This window comes from Vombatus ursinus, unplaced genomic scaffold (genome assembly GCF_900497805.2).
Source record: "Vombatus ursinus unplaced genomic scaffold, bare-nosed wombat genome assembly UNPS02014770.1, whole genome shotgun sequence".
NCBI lineage: Eukaryota > Metazoa > Chordata > Mammalia > Diprotodontia > Vombatidae > Vombatus > Vombatus ursinus.
The window spans coordinates 8498766-8517665 of NW_020954548.1; the positions used below are offsets into that span (position 1 = coordinate 8498766).

Here is an 18900-nt window from a genome sequence, read left to right on the forward strand (position 1 = left end):
CAATGTTCCTGAAAAGGAATGAAGGACCCTCCTCTACCCCTTCCTGCTCAACTTGCTCAGCCTGAATCATGAGACCAAGGAATGGTAGGTACTTGGTGCTGGACACTGGTTAGTGATCCCAGATGGTATCAGAAGGCCCTTTACAACCTGGCCAAAAGGGCTCTAGACTGGTAGTCAGAAGACCTAGGTTCTATTCTTTGCTTTGACACTATCTCTGGACCTTTGTTTCCTTCTCTGTAGAATAAGGAGTTTGGACAAGGAGGGTCCTTTCTATCTCTAAGGGTCTTTGAGTCTATGAGATTTTGACACCATTTGACTTAGCTTCAAATTCAGTATAAAGTGGGTTGATCAGAGGGATTCTTTAATCAACTTGAACAACTAGGTGGTGCAGCGGATAGATCACTGGGTTTAAATTCAGAAAGAGGTGAGTTCAATTCTGGCTTCAGACACTGGTTGCATGACCTTGTGCAAGTCACATAACCTCTGCTGCCTCAGTTTCTTCAGCTATTAAGTGGGGATAATAACTACACCGATCTCACAGAGTTGTGAGGATCAAATGAGGTAATATTTATAAAGTGCTCAGTACAGTGCCTGACACATTGTGGTGCTTAATAAATACTTGTTCCCTTCCCCTTTTAATAAGATGAGTCTTTTTGGGATACACCTGATGAGCACTTCCTGATGGAAAGAATGAATTTATTCATTGGCACCTTGGTGAGAAGCCAAGGGATCTGTCATGTTTGGGTTTCAGAAACTGGGCTTGCCTCCAAGGTGATCTGATTGGCTGGGACTGTAGGAAGGATGGACTCTTGTTGGAGGAGTCACTCGTCTGAACTGGTCTATGAGAGAGAGCTGGAAATTGCCTTCAGCCCTTTAAAAAAATTCACCTTTGTCCTTGTGTTTTTCTCCTGGCTTGGAGATGCAGATAGTGGAGAGACCTGGTAGAATGGAAATATACTGAGCATGGATTTTGTCAGTCCAACACATGGAAGCAGCTGGGGCATTCGATCCTCTTTACACCAGTATGTCAAACGAGCATCTTTCTGTGACCTTGGGTGAGTCATTTTCCCTCTGGGTCTTTAGGTTCCCCCTTTGCAAAATGAAGGCATTAGACTATATGATCCTGAAGTTCCCTTCAGACTATGACATTATGTCATGAAAATGAAAGATTGGGAAGGATCCTTTCATACTGTTTTTTATCTCCTTCCCCAAAATCATCTCTGTTTGCTGTAATAATTGGCACTACATTTCATCCTGCCAGGATTCAGGTTACTTGGATACCAAGTATGAAAAAAACAACTGCTCTTAACACCTAGTTAGCAAGAATAATTAGTTAAAATAAGTAAGTACCAGATGGTTGATTTTCTCTCCCTGAGGGTAGCTCCATCCCCTATCCCTAGTAGCACCCTGGTAGTGTCCTTGGACCTCTACCTAAAGGTGTTCTAGAGTTTCTGTATCCCACCATCTAACCCCCTAACTGAGTGCCCCCTTAATGATGTTTTCCCCAAAAGTGACCAGTGGTACTTGTCCCAAGTACAAAAATTCCTAGTTGTGGCTCTGCCTCAGAGACAACTCTGGTTGCGTTTGAGACCTCTGATGGCTTTAGGGGATCTCCTGTTCCTCTGATAATACTTATTCACTTAAGATCATTAAAGGACAAATACAAAAGCACCATGCTCAGAGCTATATGGCTGGTGGGGGTGGGAAGTGGCCAGTTTCCTTTCCCACATGACAACTCAAAGCAATTCTCTTTGAAAATTGAAAGCTGCCAGGGAAGATGAGAAAAAGATGAGACTCGAACTCGTAAGCATATTCAATTCCAGCTCAGCCTTTCCTGAGTTATTAGTCCATCTGGCTCCAAAGCCAATTAGAAGGTTTTTCATCACCACCTAGTACTAACCCCATTTCATTATGGTTGAAACCTGGTTACCCCCAAGTTTCCATGTGGCCTCTTACACTGAGACCAGAGCGGTACTATCTGAGCAAGTTTGAGGGACTGGGCCCTCACTGGCCAGTCTCTCCATCACATTTGTCTTTAAGTATTTGAGGGTCTGCCAAAGAGATTTTTCCTAAAGCACAAGTCTGAGAAGTAAACAACAGATTAGATTTGGTCTCTTTGGTCCTAGAGGGCAGAAGTAATGGAAGTTACCAGAAGCCAGATTTATTTTTGTTAAAAGGTAAAAACTTCCTAGCAATTAGCTCTGCCCCAGAATGTAATGGGATGCCTCAGAAGGGAGTGTGTTCCTCCTCATCACTAGAAGCTTCTAAGTAGAGGTTGTATAATCACTTTTCTGGGATGTTGTAAAGACCTTTTTTGTTCAGATATAGAGATTGAATTAGGCGGCCTTCTCACTCTGAGAGGCTCTGATCCTGTGATGGAACCAAAGAGGGCTGCAGTCAGTGCTCAGAGATGACACTCAGGGCCTATTAGCCTCCAGGTGCATTTACAAGTGCTGTGGAACATTCGACACCACTTCCTGCCATTATTCCTCACAATCCTTGATGGGTGCCCTCAGAGAACTTTAAGGGCTACCTAAAAGCTAAAGAACAATCAATAGGCCCATTCCCACCCACAGGCAAATCATCCACTTAGCTTCTCGAATTGGAGAAAGATGCTGGAAACATGAAAATGGTCAAGTGATTTATCACCCACTGTAAGGAAGCTTCTACTGCATGCTTCCCACCCTTGACTCAGTCACAGAGGCCTACCTGTGATATACGGGCATCCAAGTCACCAGAGTTCGCCTCGTTCAGTGTTCTCATTTTACAGCAGGGCATCTTGAGGAAGAGAAGGGAAGGGATTTACTCAAGGTCATATAAGAAGTGATGGAATAATTCATTTCAATCATTTGTTCAATAACTATTGATTAAGTGCCTACTGTTATGTCTCTGTGGGAGAGATACAAAGCTTAGATGAGATAAAATCCCTGACCTCACGAAATTAAGATACACACTCTATTATAGACAATATTACAAGGACCTGGGTTCACATCTCACTTCTGACACTTATTATCTATGTGACCTTAGTCAAGTCATTTAAACCTCTATGGCTTTTCTCTTCTGAAAAATGAGGATGCTGGGCCAGACACCCTGAGGTGTCTTTTCACTCCAGCTCAATGATCTTGATCAGACAAGATAAGTACAATGGCAAGATGTTATATGCAAATTACTTTTTATTTGTCTATTTATTAATTTTTACTTTTTTTACTCTTTACATCCTTAGATAAGTCACTTAATCTCTGCGGACCTCAGTTTCCTCACTGTAACATGAGCAGGTTGTGCCAGATGAACTCAGTAGTTCCTTTTAGCTCTATAAGGCGCTATGGGAGATCATTACTGACCAGGAATTTCAGGAACTAGAACCAAGTCTCCTAATCCCATACTCCTTCCATCATACTCCATTGCTCACCTGAATACTGGTTAACTGTTCACTTCCACAATAACAGCATCTGTAGCCCCTGTAACCGTAGCCTGACAAGATGCTAGCTCTCATTCACTTGTGCCAACATTAGAACTAATCGTGGAAATCAATGGCCATCATTACTGTGCTTTGAACCTTTTAACCACATACACACATGTGGAATAGACTCAGAATAACTCACAACCACAAACTCAGAGTCAGGGCCATGCCTAGAATCTTAGTCCTACCAAACTTTTCCTGCTAACTGAGAAAGGAATCTTCATACAGCCCCAGAGACTATAAAAATGCCATCAACAGTGCCTTCATCTAAATCAAAGAGACCCTCTCCAGTGTGATATAATACAAAGAGCACTGGACATCAGAAGATGTGGGTTTGAATTGAGCCTCTGCCACTGATTTGCTGTGTGGACTTATTTATATAAGTCACATCCCTCTCTGGGCCCCAGTCACCTAATCTGTAAAATTAGGATATACTCCTTGCACTAACAAACTCATAGAGTTCTTATAAGGAAATCCGTCAACCTATCAAAAGCGCTATATAAATGTGAGATGATGATAATGTTCTACTCTAATGTTTTGTCAAAGGTAAGTAGACAGATGGGTAGATGACAGACAGACAGAGAGACATACAGACAGGTAGACAGACAGACATATAGGTAGATAGATAGGTAGATAGATAGATAGATAGATAGATAGATAGATAGATAGATAGATAGATAGATAGATAGATAGATAAAGTATTTATAAAGTGTTTACTATGTGCCAGGCACTGGCTATATGCTGGGAATATGAATAGAAAAAAAGAACTCTGTCCCCTATAATGATATTACATTCTAGTGGGGAAAAACAACACATAAAAGGTTGCTGAAAAGCAATGAGGGTAATAGAGTACCCTCACGGTGGCAATATGAAGAGATGGTCTGGGGCATCATGGCCTGTTCTGTATTTGAAGAGAGCATGGTGGCTAGCATGGGTGTTTCCTGAAATGTAAGTGCAGAGAACTCATTGATTGGAGGTAGAGGACATGGGAATTGAAGCATTACCAACCTTCAAAGGATAGAAGTAACCCTTGAAGACTTTCACAGTGAAGCATAAATGTCAGGCTCTCCCAAATAGTATAGTTATATTAACAGACAGTTCCTGCTGTCTCAGGACCAATGCAGGTAAGTAGATAGAGACATGTCCAGCAGGCTGGCCACTAGGAAATAAATTCTTTGGTAATGGACATGACACAATTCAAAATTCAAAATAGTCATTGGTCCCATTTAGCTTGTTTTTGCTTCTGCTGTGACTATGGTTGAGCTGTAGAAAAAAAGTTGGAGGGTACTTTTAAAAAATCCATTTTTAACCTATCAGTAAATATTAATTTAACTGTTGATACTCTAAATATGAGATCCTCATCCAATGATCAGTGAGTCAACATATGACTGGAGGAACTGGATCATATCGATATTGACACTCTTGCTATGACAGAGGACAGAAAGAAATTGCAGCTAAATGGAAGAACAGGTTCTCCCTGAGGAAGTGAATAAAGGAGTTAGTGGAATTGGTTTTATCCTGTTCCCAAAAGACAATAAGAAACATCATTTCATGGAACATTCGGTCACCTCACCTTGCAGTGTCCATGATGAGAATATGGAAAAAAGACCACCACAAAGAGAGTTGTAGTTCATGTACCAAATCCATTGTAGAAGACAAGCTAGAAAAATTCTATGAACTTAACAAGAGCCTCCAAAGTTAACATCTACCTTAATGCTCAGTGACTTCAATAAGAAGTCATGGAAAAGGGGAGGATGACCAACAAAAAAAGAAAAAAAAAGGAAAATATGGTTCAGATTAAGAAAAAAAGTAGAATTCAGAATTACCATGGCTATTATCAGTGTTTTTTTTTTCTTTCAAAAAGAAGGTTTAAAGATATCAGACATGGAAAATACTAAACAATAACATGAACGTGCACACACACACACACACACACACACAAATGAAAATGATCATGACAGGAAACAACTGACTACTAGTGTGGGAGTTATTTCTATCTCAGTTGTCTTTGTGTATCACACCATTAATTTGTTAGAGATAAAGTCAAAATTGACTTCAAAGTAGAAGAAAGATAACCTATGAAAACAAACCCATTGCATGCCACAAGGTTAAGGCACTGGTAGAAGTGGGATGTCCTGAGTTAATTCCCTACACTCCCACAACACCTGAGGGGTGTATTGAGTAACTTGAGGTAGGAGTGTTGTTCAGTCATGTGCAACTAGTTGTGACCCTATTTGGAGTATTCTTGGCAAAGATACTGGAATGGTTTGCCATTTCCTTCTCCATCTCATTTTACAGATGAGGGCAAACAGGATTAAATAACTTGTCCAGGGTCCCACTAGTAAATGTCTGAGGCCAGATTTGAACTCAGGAAGATAAGTCTTTCTGACTCCAGGCCCAGCACTCTATCCACTACACCACCTATCTGCCTGGGTAGTTTGAGTTAATTTTGCTCCCAGGTGAATTGACCTGGGAACAGCTATGGGCGTTGGGCAAGAAGACTATAAAACCAATTTTTAGAACTTTGGTGGAAATTTCCTGAGATCCCAGGGAGCTTTCTTGCTGATTACTTTGAACCTTCCTGCCAGCAGCTTGGGTCTGTTTTTATCTTCCTGAACTGCTTTTAACTACCTTGGGAACTGCTCTACCTGAGGGTATTAGGATATGTTTTTAGTAAAAACATCATTGGTTTGAACCTCAGGCTCTGAGTAATCCATTGCACAATGTAAAGAACCAGGACTCCAGCAGTTCTTACCTGACTCATATATTCAAGCTAGTGCGTCTAAAAAATGGGAAATGGACAAAAGTAAAGACATAGATTCTTCATGATTTCTTACAGTTGCCACAGGCAGACTGAAAGAACCCAGAAACCACCCTAACCAGTAAAAACAGTCTTGATCTCATTGCCAGGAAGAGAGGTATGGACCAAAGACATGTTGGCATAGAGTACAGACTCCTTTGAAAAACATGACAAAGGAGAACAATAGAAAATTATGAGCTGCATTGCCTCACAAAATAGCTAAAGGAAGTGGAGGAGAAAATGACCTTGACAAAAGTTTGATGCATTACTGAAACAAAAAATAAAATAGGATTCCCTGTTTTTTTTCTGTAAAGTTTGAAGAACCAGTGCTCTAGAGGAAAGAGTTTGTGCTTTTTTTTTTTTAAAAGATCTCCACTTAGGATTTTCATAGGTATAAACTATTTGTATCTATATATTTAAGACTAGTTTTATCTGTTTGATAGGTGTTGAGCTAAAGCTCATTTGAAAAACATTATGGCATATGATTATGAAAGATTATAAGCTGTATCACCTTACCAAAAAAAAATGGGCAAGAAGTTGAGAGGAAAATAAACTTGTAGGGATTCTAGTGTGAAATCCAGCTGAGTTAGATCATCCCAAAAGACTATTTATAAAACTGCAAAAGGGACGATAGAATCAAAATGGAAGTTACTTGCCATTGTGTGTATAACAATCTAGTCTCATCATCTTCTATAACAGTGGAATCATCACCTTGAGATTCTAAACATCTCAATACCAGATTACTGCATGAGGAAGCCGAAATGGAAGTTGAAATCTGAAAGAGCAACTGCACCTGACCAATTACACACAAAAGAATCACGGGGCAGAAGTGACAGTTTTGGAAGCAATGAGGTACTGTTTTTCAAAATGTCTCAAGAAGGAAATGATAAAAGAACAGGAAAACAATGATATGTTGCTATCATTATTTTTTCAAAAAAGATTATTGAGAATTCATCAGGAACTATTGAGACATATGTCTACTTTCTCATCCTTACAAGAATGTGTTTTAGGTATCCTTGATGAAAATCTGAGATGGGAATGAGCAGCCTTTTGTAAACTGCTTTCTGCAGGAATCAATCAATCTGATACAACTGACTAAAAAGAATAGAAAATATAAGGTCTTTCTGTGCTTATTTTTTTTTAACTATAAAAAAGCATATGACTTGGTAGTAAAAGCCAGACACATACTCTTCTCCAAAAGGTTGTCTTCCCTACACATGCTAAGATTACCAGATATTTCTTGAGTGACATTCACAGATAAATTTGTTTGCTGTCTGATTGTCAACCTCAAGAGAGACAGATATAAAACAAAGATACTTGTATTCAAAAGCATTCAGCAGATTCATCAGTATTACAGATGATGTTCTATGCAGAATAAATGTTGAAAAGAGCTTCCTTATAAATGATGAGTCCTTCCCAATTCTTCAGTTTACAGAACACATTCTGCTAATTTCCAGAACACTATAGGGCATCCTCAGTGATATCCATAGGCTAACTCTATTAACTCAAGCAACACATATACTAAAAATCAAGTGAATGAAGAATGCATATAGCCCAGATTATAATCCACAATTAGATGGTCAACCATGTGAGTTTATATGTACCTATATCTTACACAGGCACTGCAGAGAGACAATGAACTGAGCCTAGAATTGAATAAGAAAAAAAAAAGGGTCAGGTTGGCTTGCACTTGAGAAACTGCAGAGCACTTTCACCAATTCTAAACTGGTCTTTGATATGCACAAATATTCTCTCAGTGTCATAGTAATCTCCAAAGAATCAGAATTGTGAGTGACACAAATGCCTTGAGAAGAAGGTACCATATGTGTGAGGGCTTGAAGGAAGTATAAGGATAGAAGTTGGTTGATTAAATCAAACAAATCATGCCACCTCACCTAAAGTAATTAACAAGATTCTATACTCCAATACTCTAGAACACCCTGAGAGGAAATGTAACAGCTCTGCCAGTGAGAGTGAGGGGTAGGAATCACAGAAGATAGGTATTCTGAATCGTGGATGTAATTTTACAGGTGGGGAAACTGAGGCACAGATTTTTTTTAAGTGACTTGACCAAGATCACACAGGTCAGTGTTGTAGAGTTGAGATCAGAGGTTCTGTGACATATATTTTTTTAATTTTTTATATTTGTAGCCAGATCACTCTGGTTTGAATTCTGGCTCTACATTGCACTTCTATTATTACATATGTAACCTTGATAAGTCACTTATGTTTTCTGGGCCTTAGATCTTTTGAATCCAAATCCAGTGAGAAATAGGGTGCTACAGTGAAAAGAGCATGAAATGTAGATTTTGGTTATATAGATTTAAATCCCAGCTCTGATGATCATTAAATGTGTGATCCTGGATAAGTATTACATCATATATTTTACCTCCCAAATCCTCAGTTTCCTCAAGTGCAAAATGAAGATAATAATACCTAGACTATCTACCTCTTTGGGTTGTAGTAGGGAAAATGTTTTGTAAAGTCAGCAAGTCAGCAAGCATTTTTTAAGCACTTACGTTTTGCCAGGCCCTGTGCTAAGCTCCGAGAATAAAATGTGATCAGAAAGACTGTTCTGTCTCCCAGAGCTTATATTTTAATGGAGGGAGACAACATAGAAAAGGAAGCTGAAAAGCTTGAGGTGAGGGGTGGGGAGCAGAAAGGAGGTGAACACGTGAAGATCATTGGTGGCAAGAGCTTTATAGGCAAAGTCCGTGCGAGTGTAAGGGGTGGAACGTGGAGAGGAATTAAGACTGCTGGCCTGAGCATCTCCCTTAAAATGGAGGTTCTGGGAGGAACCAGTCAATCAGAGCCAAAGGCCTAAGGGGCAGAAGGTACTTCCAAGGTGTGAAGTCCAGGCATGAAGTTACCTTCCAGGGTAAAGAGATTTCTGGGCATTGTAGAGAAAGTCAATAAGAGAATCAAGAGCATAGCAATGAAGACATGGCTGGCCTGGGTTCTTCCTTAAAATAGAGGTTCTGGGAAGAACCAGTCAATCAGACGGTGAGGCGTTGGGGGTAGCCGTAAAGTGTTCCAGAAATGGGAATGATTATTATAATTTTTACTTTTGTCTCTGTAATTTTTATTTTGTTTCTGCCAATTTTTTTTACCATCACAATAGATTCTTCACTTTTCTTCCAATAAGGGCAAAGTGTAATTAAATACTTTTCTATTTGTTTTCAGAAAACGAAAGAAGACTGTGATATAGTAGGAAGTGGGAAGGGTACTGAACTGGAAGTTAGGAAATCTAGGGTCTACTGGGGTGAGAAACTTGTGGCCTCAAGGTCACATAAGGCCCTCTAGGTCCTCGAGTGTGGCCCTTTGACTGAGTCCAAGTTTTACAGAACAAATTCTTTTATTAAGGGGATTTGTTATGTGAAGTTTGGATTCAAAGGGCTGCACTTGAAGATCTAGAGAGCCACATGTGGACTCCAGGCCACAGGTTCTCCGCCCCTGGTCTAGTCCCTATCCTTTTACTGATTCACTGTGTGGCCTTGTTCAAGTTACTTCCACTCTGGACTCTCAGTTTCATGACCTTGAAAATAAGAGGCTTAGATTACCCAATTTCTAAGGTCCCTTTTAGGTCTGACATTTTGAATTTCCAGATTTAATTAACCTTTTTGACTACTTCTATTAAACCTTTATAAATTCTGAATTGCTGATGTTCATGGCAATCAGCTCTTAAAAAGTTATTGGAGAAAAATTATTATTTCTTCCTCAAAACTGGGAAGGAGTTAGGGAGAAAATGTCTGATGTTACAGGGAATGGGTGGAGGGAATACATGAGTATATAGTAAACTTCATATGTTATGACTGAAAACAAAATATTAATGTCCACAAAAGAGCAGGACAATTAGCAAATTCATTAATTAAACTTTGGTGAATTCGTCCAGTCATAAGGCTGACTGTTTGCTTAATTTAGACTATCTGCCTTAATCATCGGTTTTACCACATGAAAATATTTGAAGAGTCAACTTTCGCCTTATGAAATTAAGACTTCTGAAATCCAAACAGGCTTTTATTACTAAAGGTCTGAAATCAAAGCAAAATCTCTTAATTAAGCAATTAGCTTTAGGGATAGAAAAGCAAACAGGAAAAAAAAGGGAGTCATAAATTTGTTAATAGTCCTTCCCTGTTGTGACTGGCAAAAGGCCTTTGATACACATTATGTATCTATTCATTGTTGACAGAAAAATACAAAATAAATCCATCTGATTTAGAAAAATTAGCAAAAATGTTATCACGGACATTTGAACAAATATACTTTTCAATATGACCACATTTATTACACAAGGAGGACTAGAATGATTTTTCAAAGACCAAAATTTTCTTTTTATGGTTAATAATTTCAAAGCCTATTGCTTCAAAATTTTCTTCATCAGATTTCTGCACTGTCAGACTTTCCAAATGATTTACTGAAGAATCCCCATAATAAATTACTACTGCTATATTCAGACTCTTCAATCCCTTAATAATTCTTTGGGTAATACTTAAATTACTTTAAAAACTCTGTCCTTAGAATTAAATCCGGAGGTCAAAGTGAATATAGTTTTATAAATAAGCAACGGCCAAAAAAATTATTTAAGCATCTCAAAATGCAATGTGAAGGTGACAAAGAGTTTCATACAGCCATTAGCAAGAAGGAATGGATTTAAAATGTAGAAAAGAAATGGAAATGCTAAATGCTCTAATACTGCATCAAGCATATAATTTCGTTTTTTGTGTGTTGTTTTAGAGTGAACCAGTTGGAGTCTACAGAATAATACAGTGCAGATTTCTTTTTGTTGGGGCTATAATACTTTCCCTGGAATGATTATGCCTGCGGTTTGGAGAATGTCACAGCCAAACTGACATCTTCCCTCGGGACCCTCTAGAAAAATTCTCTCTCCCCTAGGGTGTCTGGCAAAGTGGAGCTCCTGCCTGATGAATAGTACTCCCTCACAGGAGCACGCCATCCTTTGTTTTGATGCTATAAAGAGGCAGCAAATTTGGGCTAAAGCCCCCTTTCCCAAGCTGTCAGCTGTAAATCTGTACAAAAATACAGTAGAGCTCTGTTATAGTCAGAGATGCGAGGACCTGCCCGGAAAACCAAAGACTTACAAATACACACAAACACGCACACAATGTCATGGAAAATATGCGCCCCCCCCCCAACCCCCATCCCGAATATTTTTTTTGTTATTATATTTTTCAAAAGAGTAGAGGGAGAGGGGAGGAATGCCCCCATTTATCCCCCCCCACTCCAAACCTTCATATTTCTAAATGCTCCAAATACAATAACTTTAAGAGGGAGCCAAGTTATACACAATATAGTTTATGTCTCTACCCTTAACGAAATGACTTTAGATTTGTAAGAGACTAAAACAATAAGGAGTGTATCTGTATCAATTCCCTTCCCCCTTCCATTTGCATCTATTTTCCACTGCTTCCTCCACAAAACACTTTGCTTCCATAGTTTCAGGACGTCCATAAATTGTTTATCTCTAATTATAACAGAGATTATTTTAAAGATTCAGGTATCACGGATCTAATTATCTACCTCAAATATAATTGTAAAATAACTTTATATTGTCTGGTAAAATGAAGGCATTGTGCTGGCTCTGATGGATAACGTTGCATGGGGAGGAGAGCGCTGGGCTTGGAGTCAGGGAGACTTGGGTTTGAATCCAGCTTTAGACACTTACTAGCATAGCACCTATACCAGACTGTAAGGTTGCAAGGATCAGATGAGGTAATTATGAAACATGTTTTGCAAAACTTAAAGCATGATATAAATATGAACTACTAAGAGGATAATTAGTAGTAATAAATATAGTAATAATAATAAGATAGTAGACAAATACTATTATTCCCCTGACACTTACATGGAGAAGAGTTTCCTTTTTAATTATGTTTAATGCTAAATTTTTAAAGTCATTTAAATATTTGAAATTGGCCAGATGAGAAGAGTTACTGTTATTTATTAAGGATTCAATCAAGAAGTATTTATTAAGTACCCATTGTGTTCCAGGCATCATGCTAGCCATCAGGCACACAGTGACAAAATGATCCACATTTGCAAAGGTCTTACATTCTAATGGTGAAGATAACACGTACAGTTATCCCTTTCATATCACAAAGGGTTAGAGGTGCTCCCACGATCTGGAAAATCTGCATAAATTTTTTGGCCCTCTCTCAGTATAAGAGAAGAAGTCTGAATTTTTTCTTTTTCTTTTATGGGGTGTTTACAGTACCTTATTGTAAAATTTGCTTCAAGATATACAATACTATATATATGTTTCATGCACTTCTGAGTTTCTAAACTTTTTCTGTGCCATCTTCAGCTTCTGCAAAACTCCCCTAAATTTCCCATTTAATTTCTTATACCGACCTGCAACATATCGGAATTGTGGAGGGGAAAGTTGCAATGTGGAAGGGATAACTATATATGGGTAGGAACATACAAAATACACACAAAGCAGACACAAAGTTCCCTTGGAGGGGAAGGTTCTAGATTAAGGCAGAGGGACTAGGAAAGGCCTCACAGGAAGGCCTTGAGTTGAGTCTTGAAGAAAACAACAGAATGCAAGAAGCAAGAAGAATGCAAGAGGAGGGATTGAATTTCAGCCATAGGAAACAACCATTGTAAAGCCTCAAAGATGAAGATGGAGGGTCATGTGTAAGGAGGAAAGAAAGGAAACAACCATTACTCAAACACCTACTATTAATTAATATTAATTAATGACACTTCTAGGTATTGTACGAAGTACTCTTCTCCAACCAATTTCCCCCTCTGTCATCCTCACTCTATCACTTATATTTGATTTCTCCCTGTTGACTATCTCCTTCCCTACTGTCTACAAACACAACCATGACTCTCTCTCATCCTTAAAACGCTCTCATTTGATCCTTCCATCCTCCGTAACTACTGTCCTATGTCTCTTCCGCCCTTTGCGGTTAAACTCCTTGAAAAGATTGTGAAAGATAGGTATCTCTACTTTCTCTCTTCTCATTCTCCTCTTAACCCCTTACGATGCTGCTTCTGACCTCATTATTCCATTAAAACTGCTCTCTCAGGGGCAGCTAGGTGGCGAAGTGCATAGAGCACTGATACTGGAGTCACGAGGACCCAAGTTCAAATCCTGCCTCAGACACTTGACATTTAGTAGCTGTGTGACCCTGGGCATGTCACTTGACCTTAATTGCCTAAAAAAAAAGAAGAAAAAAAAAAGAAAGAAAATTGCTCTCTCTAAAGTTGACAGCAGTCTCTTAATTGTCAGATCCAATGGCCTTATTCTCCTTGACTGCAGCCTTGGATACCGTTGATCACTCTCTCCTTTTTGATACTCTCTTCCCTCTGGGTTGTGAGGACATCTCTCTCTTCTGGCACTCCTCCTACCTATCTGACCACTCGTTCTCAGCTTCCTTTGTTGGATCCTCATCAAATCATACCCTCTAACCATACGTATCCCTTGGGTTCTGTCCTGTGTCCTATTCTCTTCTCTCTCTATACTGTTTCATTTGGTGATCTCATCAACTCCTACAGATTTAATTGTCATCTCTATGCTGATGATTCTCAAATCTGCCTATCCTGTTCTAACCTCTCTGCTGACTTCTAATCTACATTTCCAATTGCCTTTCAACCCTCAAAGTGGATGTCCAAGAGACATCTTAGGCTTCATGTCCAAAACTGAAGTTATTATCCTTAGGATTCCCTGACTCCTAACTTCCCTTTTGCTATTGAGGGCAGCCTTCTCCTCTCATTCCACTCAGGCTCACAAACCAGGTGTCATCCTCCACTCCTCACTACCTTTTGTGAGGGACTGTCTGATGTTGGCAGCTACCAGGTTAGGCGCTGTGGCAAGAGTAGGGTAAGATCTGGGTATTTTGGAAGTCAAGGCAGGGGCTGTGGTAGGCAGAGTCGTGGTGAACTGGGATGGGCTGGATATGGAGAAGCCCTGAGGCAGTGGGCAGTGCTATGTGAGATAAGCTGGGTGCAAGGAAGTAGCCGGAGCTTGAGCTCCTGAGGCAAGGGGCGGTGCCACGTGGGAGTGGGATGGCAGAGGACTGAGTTCCCTTTGCTTAGTCCCCTCCCTATATGCAACGTCATCCCCAGACGCCTCTTGTGACTTTCCTGACTTCCTGGGCCCCTTTGTGCAGCACTGACCCTAGACCCCTCCTCCCAGTATTCTGAGTCTGACTTCCTAGGTCACGTACTCTGTCTATGCGCTAATCCCAGATGCCTCCTTCCTGTATCCGGTCCTAGCCTCCTACGTCACTCCCTCCCCCTTGGTGTGCTAAACTCAGACAGCCCCTTCCGGTATCTGACCCTACAATCATTGGCTAGTAAGTGGGCTGGGGAGGAGGGGCTAGGTAGGTATTTAGGAACAAGCGTGGTCAGATTAGGCACTCTCTCCTGGCTCCTGTTCTGTTGCTCTGGCCTTGCGGCTAGGGCTTGCTGTGATGGCCTCTGAATAAAGCTCTGGTGTTGGCGCCTCCCGATGGCTCGTCTCTGTGTGTTTATCCGGTTGAGGACTGAAGACTTGGAAGTGAGTATGGCTCTGGTAGCGTGCTCCTTATAGGAGGAGAGGGTACCGGCGTGCGGCCAGTTCAACCTTTCATCCCCAAATCCAAGCTGTTACCATGACCTGTTGAATTCACCTTTGCAACATCTTTCAAATGCCCCCTCATCTCTCTTCTGATCCTGCCATCATCCTGTTGCCGGCCTGCATCGCCTCATATTTGAAACTATTCCAACAGCCTGCTGGTGAGTTGGCCTTTTTCCAGTCTCCCTCCCACTCCTCCATTCAACCACCAAAGTAATTTTCCTAAAGCACAGGTCCAGTTATATCACACACCCCCACCCTCAAGAAATTCTAGTGGTTCCCTCTCATCTCCAAGTTCAAATACACAATCCTGTGTTTGACATTCAAAGCTCTTTATAACCTAGCCCCTTCTACCTTTCTAGTCTTCTTCCACCTTACTCCTTGTCACGTACTTTGATCCAGTAACACCGACCTTATTGCTGTTCAAGAATAAGACACTCCTTCTCTTGCCTGGAACATTCTCCCTCCTCATTTCAGCTTACTGGCTTCCCTGGCTTCCTTTAATTCCCAGGTAAAATTCCATCTTCTACAGGAAGCCTTTCCCAATCCGTCTACATTCTAGTGCCTTCCCTCCTTTAGTTATTTCCTATTTATCTCCTGTGTAACCTGTTTGCACATATTTATTTGTTTGTTATCTCCCCAGTTAGATTACAAGCTGTTTGAGGACAGGGATTGTCTTTCACCTCTTTTTGTATCCCCAGTGCTTAGCACAGTGCCTCTTCAAGAGGAGGCACTTAGTTAATGTTTATTGACTAACTGAACAGCAACTGAAAGTTTGGGAAAGTGGAGAGTTTCAGAGAAAAGACAATGAATCCTGTTTTGGACATGCTAAGTTTGTGATACATATGGGACATTAGTTTCAGATGTTCAAAAGGCAGTAGATGATGTAGAATTATAGCTCAGGAAAGAGATCAGAGTTGAATATGCAGATCTGGGAGCCTTCTCTATCGAAATAATAAATAATAATTAAACCCATGGAAGCTAATGAGATTACCAAGCAAGATGGTAGCTGGGAAAAGAGAATATTTAGGCCTTGGGGAATATCCATGATTAACAAATATGGTATGGATGAAGAATTAGCAAAGGATACTGAGAAATGGCCAGACAGATAGGAGGAGAACCAGAAGAGAAGAGTGTAATGAAAAAGTAGAGAAGAGAGTTTCCAGGAGAAAAAGGTAATCACAAAGTCAAATGATGCAGAGAGGTCAAGAAGGATGTGGTCTGAGAAAAGGTTGCTAGATTTGGCATTTAAGGCGATCACCTGTAATTTTGCAAATAGTAGGTTGTGGTGAATGATGAGGTTCAAAGCCAAATTGCAGAGGGTTTAGAAGAGAATAAGAGGTGAGAAAATGGAATCAATGAGAGCAGAAAGCTTCCTTTAGGAATTGTGTCAAAACAAGGGGGAGAGATATGGGATGATCGCTAGTGGCGATGGTAGCTTCAAGTGAGTATTTTTAAGGTTGGGGAGACTTGAGTGTATTTGTAGGCAATAGTGAAGAAATGTATATAGGGAAAATTAAGAAGGAGGATAATTGTGGAGGCAATCTGCGAGGGGAGAATATGGGAGGGGATGAAGATGAAGGGTTTAAGGATAAAGAATTCTAAATTCTCAGGCCTTCACTAGTCATCATCAGAAGAATGGCATGATTTGGATGGCCCCGAGTATGTCTCTTTACTTAGTCTGTTATGTTAACCTTCAGGTATTCTACATTTCCGCCAAATTAGCGCAATAACTCTTCTTTGATGGAAGAGGTGGTATGGCATAGTAGTGAATGATGAACTTTGAGTCAGGGCATTATGGGCAAATCCCACCTCCAGCACCTAATAGTTAGGTGACTAGAGCTACTTCACCTCTCTAAGCCTCAGGTTCCTTATCTGTAAAACAGGGATTACACTAACTATCCTTATCTTATGTGAGTGTTGTAAGACTCCAATGAAATAGTCCATGCAAAGCACTTTGCAAATATCAAAACACCATGTAAATGTCAATTACTAATGTTTGACCTCATCCTGCTTTTCCATACGTCATTATATCTATCCTCACCTATGCCTGTTGAAATTTTCATCTTCCTTCAAGGTCAACTTTAGATGCTACTTTCTCAATGAACCTTTACCTGGTCAGCCCCTGCTAAAATAATCTGTCTCTTTTCAAATTTTTCTACAGAATTTTGTACATTTCTCTCTTTTTTACCTTTTACATTCTACTTCGTATCATACTAATCGTGTACATGTTTTAACTTTACTAATAGATAGTAATCTCTTTGAAGGAGGGTACGATATTTCATTTTTATATGCCCAGAAGATGGCACATAAAATTCATTTAGTAAATATTTATCTAATGAATGAATTAATGAATGAATGAATGAATGAATAGCCACATCTTTGCTGTTTGAGGGAACGAAGGAGAAGGTAAGGCCAACATTTAACAAGTGCACATAAGACCTTAGAATTGATCAATTTGTTTACATTGTGACATGGACCTCAGTTTTAAATGTTCTGTTTTTATGTCCAGAATATTACCTCTCTCAGAGGAGACAGAATTATAATGACTTCTTGTCATTAGAAAGGAATCATAACTCAAAATTTAAAAAAATGTTAAATTACTTTTACATGTAGTTGGGGAAAAATAAAATATTATTTAAAAATAAAATGCTATGTAAAAAAATAAAATAAAGGAATCATGGATCCAGAGCTAAAAGAGACCTCAGAGGCAATCTAAGTCAAATTTCCTCCCTTAGAAATGATGAAACTGAGGTCAGGGGAGGTCAAGTGACTTGCTCAGTCATATGGTATCCAAGGTAGTATTTGAACACAGGAACACTGATTAAAAAATTCCACAGCAGCATGAATTACAGCAACAACAACCAGAACAACAAAAATAAGAACTCACATTTGGTTAGCACTTTATTGAATTAGGCTAATATGAGTAGCAAGGTAGACCCCACAGTAGCATTTTACATATATTATCTTGCTCGATTCTCACGACAAATCTGTAAGGTAGATATTACAGATAGTGCTATCATCATTATTTTTGTTGTTGTTCAGTCTTTTCAGCCATGTCCCCATGACCCAATTTGGGCTTTTCTTGGCAAAGGTATTAGAGTGGTTTGCTATTCCTTCTCCAGCTCATTTTACAGATGAGGAAACTGAGGCAAACAGGATTAAGTGACTTGCCCAGGGTCACACAACTAGTGAGTGTCTGAGGCTGGATTTGAAATTGGGGAGAGGAGTCTTTCTGACTCCAGGCCAGGTACTCTACCCACTGTGCCACCTAGATGCCCCCATCACTATCTTCAGATGAGTAAACTAAAGTAAATTGTGGAGCTAGCATTTTAACTCAGGTCTCTCTTGATATCAGGTGCAGTACTCTGACACTGTGCTACATTGCCTGAAAGAATCAATGGTTCATAGTCTTTCTGTCCTTTGGCTAATCATTCTCAGAAGCAGACAGCATGGCGTAGCAAGTCGAATTCTGGACTCCGAGTTGGAGAGGCCTGGATTTGAATCCAGCCTCAGACATTTACTAGCTGTGTCGATCCTGGACAAGGTGCTTTAGCTTCTTTCACTTTCTTCATCTATAAATAGGGACAATAGAAGCTATTGAACTTGTGTCACAAGTTATTGTGAGGATTAAATGAGATACTGTAGGTAAAATGCTATATAAATGTCAATTATTATTTTTAGAGGGGTTTGGGGGAGAGCTCAAGCAAGTCACTGCTTTCATTCTGCCATCTTGCCTCCACCCCCCCCAGTTATTGTTTTTAACATTTATCATTATTAGACAATGGGGTACAAAATTAGCATCCTCAAATAGCTGCCAATTTAAAACAAAACAATAAATTGGTGATATTCAACAATAATAGTAATCTGTTCTCAGGGATAAACAATTCCATCATTAAACACTGTCCTATCACATTTAATTTCCTTTCTCCTTCCAGGAATGTATGGTATTTCTATTCTGGCTCAGACCCTGAAGGGGCCTCATGCACACCTGCATTATCTTTTATGGGTAAACTTAGTGGACTTTACACTAGCTTTGTTTTGAAGCTGGGGTAG

The 18900-nt window shown here is 39.8% G+C and overlaps 1 long non-coding RNA gene across 2 annotated transcripts in view; it reads left to right on the forward strand.

Annotated features, from left to right (window-relative positions):
• The first annotated feature begins 868 nt into the window (after nucleotides 1-868).
• LOC114043593 overlaps nucleotides 869-18900 on the forward strand; it is a 31825-nt gene continuing 13793 nt past the window's right edge. For both annotated transcript variants that reach the window (XR_003569131.1, XR_003569132.1), the window contains exons 1-2: nucleotides 869-1055; nucleotides 6960-7112. This is a non-coding gene — a long non-coding RNA (uncharacterized LOC114043593). The remainder of the gene's footprint in view (nucleotides 1056-6959; nucleotides 7113-18900) is intronic.